This window comes from Nomascus leucogenys, chromosome 9, assembly GCF_006542625.1.
Source record: "Nomascus leucogenys isolate Asia chromosome 9, Asia_NLE_v1, whole genome shotgun sequence".
Classification (NCBI taxonomy): Eukaryota; Metazoa; Chordata; class Mammalia; order Primates; family Hylobatidae; genus Nomascus; species Nomascus leucogenys.
This window is the reverse complement of record NC_044389.1, coordinates 515,954-523,297: the sequence shown is the minus strand read 5'-3', so window position 1 is coordinate 523,297 and position 7,344 is coordinate 515,954.

The window sequence follows — 7,344 nt, the reverse complement described above, 5'->3', positions numbered from 1 at the left end:
TTCAGTCCCTCAAGGATATTGACAGTGAGAGAAAAAGCCACACCCAGAGGCACCCAATTTAAGGGAAAACCCACAAACCAGACTTGGTCAAGGTAGACCTGAATAGGAAAACAGACTCATCAGGAACAGAGGCAGGACGATCTGGGACTACACTCTATCGATTCCTCCCTACCCTTCAACCAAGCCGGTAAACTTCCCTTTAAAAACCTTGACAGTCATCTTTGAAAGTCTAATTCCCAACAGCCAAAAGAGCATTCCAGGATGTTTAGATGGCATCCTAGTAATTTAAATGTGACTAATTGCAAAGTGGCAAAGCATGGTGGAGAAAGTTATTGAACAGTGCATGATTAAATCTAAAGGAAATTGGGGCAGGTCAGAAGCATTCATGGTAGCTATCAGGGAAGAATGTTTGAAAGGGCTATATGCAAAAAAGGGGGGAACAGGCCGGGCGCGGTGGCTCACGCTTGTAATCCCAGCACTTTGGGAGGCCAAGGCGGGCGGATCACGAGGTCAGGAGATCGAGACCACGGTGAAACCCCGTCTCTACTAAAAATACAAAAAATTAGCCGGGCGTGGTGGCGGCGCCTGTAGTCCCAGCTACTCGGAGAGGCTGAGGCAGGAGAATGGCGTGAACCCAGAGCGAGACTCTGTCTCAAAAAAAAAAAAAAAGAGGGGAACATATTTCCCCAAGCGTTCCATAGAGTTGACACCAAAGACAGTGAGTTAGAAACATCTAGGCTCCGTGAGAATGCACCATAGCTATGGCCTGATGTGATTCAAACGTGTTTGATGAAGACAGGACTCCCGTGTTCTCCACACCACCACTACCCCCACTTGGCTTAAAGAGAGACCACTAAATTGGGAGGTACTGGTAGTTCCCCAGTGTCTCTAAAAGAAGACCCCAAAGGCAGTGACCAGAATCAAAGGAGACTTCTTTATAACATTATGATTTTCTGTTGGTATGATCCACATACTGTGTTATTTTTACAGACACTTGTGCGTACATTAAAACAGGTGCCTAGTCTGTGTAGACAATCGGAATAAAGTAGCCCCATCCCTGGAGATGAAGACCCCAGGCTCATAATTTGGTGTTTTTAAATGTAGATTGTATTATTATATGAGTATGACAATGCCAGCAGATAAGGAGAAGATCGCCATTAAAAACACAGCATGTTTTTATACTCACAGATCGCAAGAGGAGGAAGGCACACCGCACCATGGAAGGCCACATGGAGAAGCACCAGGGTTGGTCAGGAGTCAGAGGGAGCTAGGGGAAAACATGGGTAAACCTTTCATTGTGGTGTCTGAGGCAGAAGTGAGGCAGGATAAACAGGTTTAGGACTGGCTAGTTTAGATAATTTCAGCAGTCCTTAGGGCATAGGGACTGTCTCTAGTTGTTTGGTACCTAGTTCTGGGGTGATTCGGGCATGTGAATAATGGCCTAGAGTGTGGGCTGCAGATGGGTTGGTTTGCATGTGAAAGTCATACACACAGGCTAATCATCTACTGTCTCTAGGAATTGGCTAGCCCTGGGAGAGGCAGTATCTCTTGGGTCAGCAGGGCCCCTGATGTCACAGCATCAGAAACAGTCAATACACTTAGTAAGTGGAAGAGGACTTTTCACAGGGAATGCGTGGTGTGGTAAGTCAAGCCAGTATTGTGCTGGGATATTTTAACAATCAGCTGTTTGAAGAAAGCAGAGTTCCAAATCAGCTTTTGCTGATTTCCTAATGCAAATGCTCCTATCGTCATCAGTTCCAAGTTATCAATGTGACATCAGCTAGTTGGAAAAATTCCTGAAAATTTAACAATTAACTCTTACCAGCCAAAACATGTACACTTCATCACTCAAAGTTTTTATTTCAGTCCTTATGTGCATCCTCTGTCTTGAATCTTTGTGCAGTACACAAACTACAAAATCACAGGCAGAGAACACAAATTTTTCGTGAAGCAGTGGTTTATAAACCTAAAGTAATTGGTGAACAAAATATGATTACAACAGCCATCTCTAAAGACCAAAGAATTGATTTCTATGAAAGGGTAATCTTTAAAAGTTTAGCCCCATGTCTCAAATCAGGTTTCTTGGGTGAGCCCTGTGGTTTAGGTGAGGGCTGTTTCTATCACTAAGAAAGGAAAATTTTGGCCAAAATTAGTGGCAGCATCTATTGTTTGAAGGGCTTTAAAACTGAAATGAGAATTGATTAACACTAGCTGAGGCTTTAAAATAGTAATGAATATTATTCAAGTATTAATACTTTCCTAGAATTATTGAAAGATTATGTGTTATAAGTATAGGTAACAAAAGAACAACACTGAGGCCAAGTTCCTTTTTAGACAGAACTGAATAAAATCTCACTAGACTTAGGAGATGTGTGGGCCTAGAGATGATTTTGTTGTGAAAGTAATTAAAATATGAACAAAAACCTACATATGAACCTAACTGATTTCAGACTCACCATGTACTCATGTCTACTGGCTCTATAATTCTTCCTCTAAAATAACCATACACAACGGAGATGGGAGGAAATGAGCAATTTGAGCTCTAGTGACATCAGCCAGCCCTCTAAGTAAGAGAGCTCAGCACCTACCTCACCTAATACTCTCCTGCATCTCTGGAGACTTGCCACTCCCACCACAATATACTGGCAGTGGAAGTGGGAGTCTACAGAATACCATGGCTTAGCGAGCACAGTGGTAAACAAAGGCAGCATTTCTCATACCAAAAGAATGGTTCTTGGCTGGAGCAGTCCAGGGTAGGGAGACTAGGTGAGACACTATATTCTATATTTAGAAACAATTAGTAATACATTTATAGCAATCTATTCATGCTGGGAAGAGCAAATGGTCCTTTATTGGTAAATATTTTTGTGATATCTCATTGCTAGTTGCTTTACATGTTATCTCATTGAATCTTTATGATGATCCTAAAAAGTAGCTGACAGAGCAGGATCATCGCCATCTTAGACAAACACCACCATTCTAAAGTTCCCCTCAATCAAAAACTGCCTAAATCCAAAAGGCATCAGCCTAATGGCTAAGGTCAGCATGACCATAAACCACAAATGACATCTCCGACCAGAAACACTCCAACCCTAAGATAAACCCCTCCCCTACCAGAGACATGCCAGTCCCAAGATAACTTTCCCTCTGGTTGAAAAGATGTCAGCCCCAAGATAACTGCCCCTCCAGCCAAAGACATTCCAACCCTGCCATAAACTTCTCCCCCACAAAGAAAACATTCCAACCCTGTGATAAGCTCTCTCACCCTAAAACCAATAAATACTCTGACTCTATTAGAGAGAGCACTCCTGACCAAAATCAGCCAGAAGCCCCTCTCAGGTTTATTCTCCAAAATAAACCTGTCTTTGACTGTTGAGCCACTTTTCATGTTTCTTTCCTCTTTCTTTAACTCTTACAGTAGCTTCATTTCTAATAGAGGGAAGAAACTTGAGATTATTTTTTGCTATTTCAGTGTTTCTTTTTTCCTTTGCCAGTCCTTCAATACGTGTTAAACAAATTCTATGTGTTAAATTTAGGATTGACTCCATATTCCCAATCACTGTAATTACTCTGTCTCTAAACTAATCCCATTCTTTATTTATTGATCACCATGAATGTACAGACCTCATCCACTGTCATCCCCTAAAGTAAGCATTGATGGGAAAACTGAAATGAAGCTGGCACAGCATTGTAGGCAGTGGGAGAGAAAGTGACATGTGTCTGGGTCCCAAGGAGTGGAGATGATGAAATCATGAGGAACTCATTTGGGATGCCACTGGAATATTGATTCGTGACTAAAGCAGAGAGATCATTGGCCACCTAAAAGGGAATAAGGCTGGCCCTCATGGTTGCTGCTTTCCAAGATCATCTCTTTTTTCTGTGTTAGCAGCTTCTCAGTTTTGATAAATGTCAAATCCTCCAGTGAATGGGGCCATGATAAATTTTAGTCTGTCTCCATCCACCATCATTAAACATGTTGGACTCCAGCAATCATTAAGCACAAACGAATCATTTTTCCTCTTAACAATTATCTTTTAACATTTGAAACAATTTTAATACAACGATATTTTTATTCTAATTTTTTTCTCAAATCTTGTCTCAGTATCTTCCCATGTAGAACAACTTTATATAACACAATTACTTTTAGGGACCCATTAAACATGGCATATTGAGTTATTAAGTTATGTTATTTCTATTAAAATAACCAAAGAGGAGTGACGTTAGTAAAAATAATGGAGTAAGAGCCTTTGAAAATTCACCTCTCAATAAAAGCAACAAAAATCTGACAAGTAATGTGGTAGAATCAGCTTTTTCAGAACTTTGGAAATTAACCAAAGGCTTACAGAAATCTGGAAGCATGCATTCAAAAAATAAATAAATAAATGAAAGGTGAGCTCTCCAGAAGAACAGCACATTTTACTGTGTTTTAACTTGCATTCTCCTTTCCCCCAGTTCAGTGGTAGTCTTGAAAAATAACAGCATTCCTGTTACAAAATACAGCAGAATAGAGTAGAGCTTGAGTGTTTCCAAAGCCTAATTCCCAAAGAACCGGCATTAATTTGACCTGTCTGGTGCTATCCTAGGACTAGACTGGAAAGACTTCTCTTTATGTAACTTCACTTAGAGCTCATGCAGTACCAAAAACCTATACAGAGAGGGATGGTGGGGAAGAAATTGAAAACAAACAAACAAAAACATGTATAGGCAAGTGTTTAAAATGTTGTATCTGCTAGATGTGGTAACAGTTGGATCAAACAATGCATTAACCGGAAAGCTTAAAAGAAAACGCTGAAAAATGAGATGTTTATAGAGACTTTTAAAATCTCAGCCATATTCATAGGAATATAGAAGTTCATACATATGTGTAGCACTATGCATATACACAGGAAAACACACGAGAAGGCCTTAAGCTCTTACTTCTAGCTGAGTTTGAGGCTCTATGCAGGGAAAGTGAAGACTAAGATAGAGTTTTAAATTGCTTGGTTGAGTGTTGAAGGCATGCTCCAACACATGCAATAATCCTTCAGCAAAGACTGAAATACTAATTGGTCTCAAGTTTAAGGAGCAATCTGTACAATCACTAGCTAACAACGAAACTTAGTAAAGACTACAGTGGCTGAACAAAGACTGTATGGAATTAGTTCAGAAAAGTCACTAAATGAACAACAATTACAATAAGCAGCAATGCCTAGGATGCTGATCAGAGAAATTTCTCCCTGGACCATCTTTCCTGAAGACATTCTGTGTTCTCAGCTACAACTATATGAGGAAACAGACCGGTCTATTTATTTTGACCACTTCTCATTGCAAGCTGAAAGTATATTTCCAGAGCTGAAATCAGAAAAGGTGAGATTATCAGAGAACCAAATGGGGGAGCCCAAGACCTTCCGTTTATAAGTAGCAATCGATACACAACCTGGGCAATTTCTTAGCCTGCTCAGCAGCAGTGAGATTGTGTTGCCCACCTGACGAATACTGAAAGTGCTTCCCATCTGGTTCTTTGTATTTCCTTCAACGGCTAAGTGAGAAATTCTATGGGGGCCAGGCGGGAGGAAACCTTAATAGGAGAGGTGACGAATCTGACAAGAACATGTGCTAGAAGGCTGTCCTTTAGCTGCCTGGGGAAGAGATGAAAGAGGACCCAAAAACAGGACCAAAATTAGCTGTAAGAAGTCCTTGAGCATCTGCCATAACAGAAGGTCAAGGCCTCCAAGATGACACCTGCCACTTGACAATCCCAGACCTCAGAAGAAACCAGTCCATAGGTTCTCAGCTTCTTGGAGCCAGAGTGGGAGCTCAGTGTCTCCATCCCTGGGCCAGGAGAGGCTACTCACACACACCTGAACTCTACTGGCCCTCTTCTGTGACTGGTTCCGTTTGGTGTAATTCAAGTTGGCCAACATCTATAGAAGGACTTCTTATGTGTTAGATAACAGGCTAAGAGCTGGGACACAGTAGCCCCTGTCCTCAACAGGCTCATAGTCTCATGGTTGTCAATCTAAGCTTGAAATCCCTTAACCGCAATATAGTTACATGTAGGGATATTCCACGTGTGCTGCAGGTGAAGGGAAAAGAGCCTACAAGGCTAGGGGAAGTGGGGAAAAGAGCGTAATCATAGATGGTATTATAGTCACTTTCTGAACAAAAAGATTTTTACAAAGAACCAGTCTCCAGATGCTAGTTGAACTGGGAGGAGTCACATGGCCTGTCCTCCCCATCATGAAGTGATTGCAGAGCTGTGATGCTGCACTGTCCACATCTGTCTCCTACTTTCCCCAACCAAAAAGAATCTGAGACAAGTCTCAATCAATTTAGGGGTTATTTAGCCAAGGTTAAGGACATGCCTGAAAAAAAGGGACACAAAACCACAGGAACAATGTGTGCTCTGTGCATTTTTTCCAAAGATGGTTTTGAGGGCTTCAATATTTAAAAGGAAAGAGCAGGCTTGAGGGAAAGGAGGGAAGATATGGTCACATTACTGAATCCACATGTTGCAGGAGAAAAGAAGTAGGTGGTGGAATAATCAGTTATGTATTTGCCTCACACTCAGCAAATCGACACTTTAAGTAAGTTAAAGTGAACATAGAGTAGCTCCCTGTGGAGTTATCTGGCATTTTATCTGTTGCTATCTTTAATGTCATTGATAAATCTTTCTAGACTCTCTCAGGTAATAAGATACTCCCCTCACTTCTCGCGTTTTCTTAGCACATGTTAGTAGAAGTATTCACAGTAGATGCTTGATTCAGATTTACCACTTATTATGTGACTTACATCTTGGATTCTTTAGTGAATTAGGTTACTCATCCCATATAGTTGGGAAACATATACATAAAACTAGCCTCTAGGAATTAGTGCAAGGATTCTAAAAACATTGACTTTCATATATAGCTTTGAATGGCTAATTATGTGTGAGGCCAGGGATCTATAAGATGAACAGGATATAGCTCCTCTTTTCAAGGGGCTCATAGGATAGCAGAAACACACCTTGTTGTGGCATCACATTGTATCAAGACTACTCATTCAATAATTATTTTCTGAATGAATGGTCAACATATATAAAAAACACAATATAATCTTAAAAGAAGTTTTATGGGTATAGATTTAAGAAAAACAAATGGCAACTTCTAGCAACTGGTATCAGAGTAAACTATAGCTTACATTCTGTGTTTAAAGACATAAATCAGTCTGTTTATGTGTTGGTTATGACTTTTACATTAAGATATCATTTAAACGAATGAGCAATCAGTAGTATAAAGTTACAACTAAATTTGGATAAAAATGTTCAATATATTAACCCTAGCACGTACACAAAATTAGAAAGCCTATCCAAGCACTTAGCAAAAC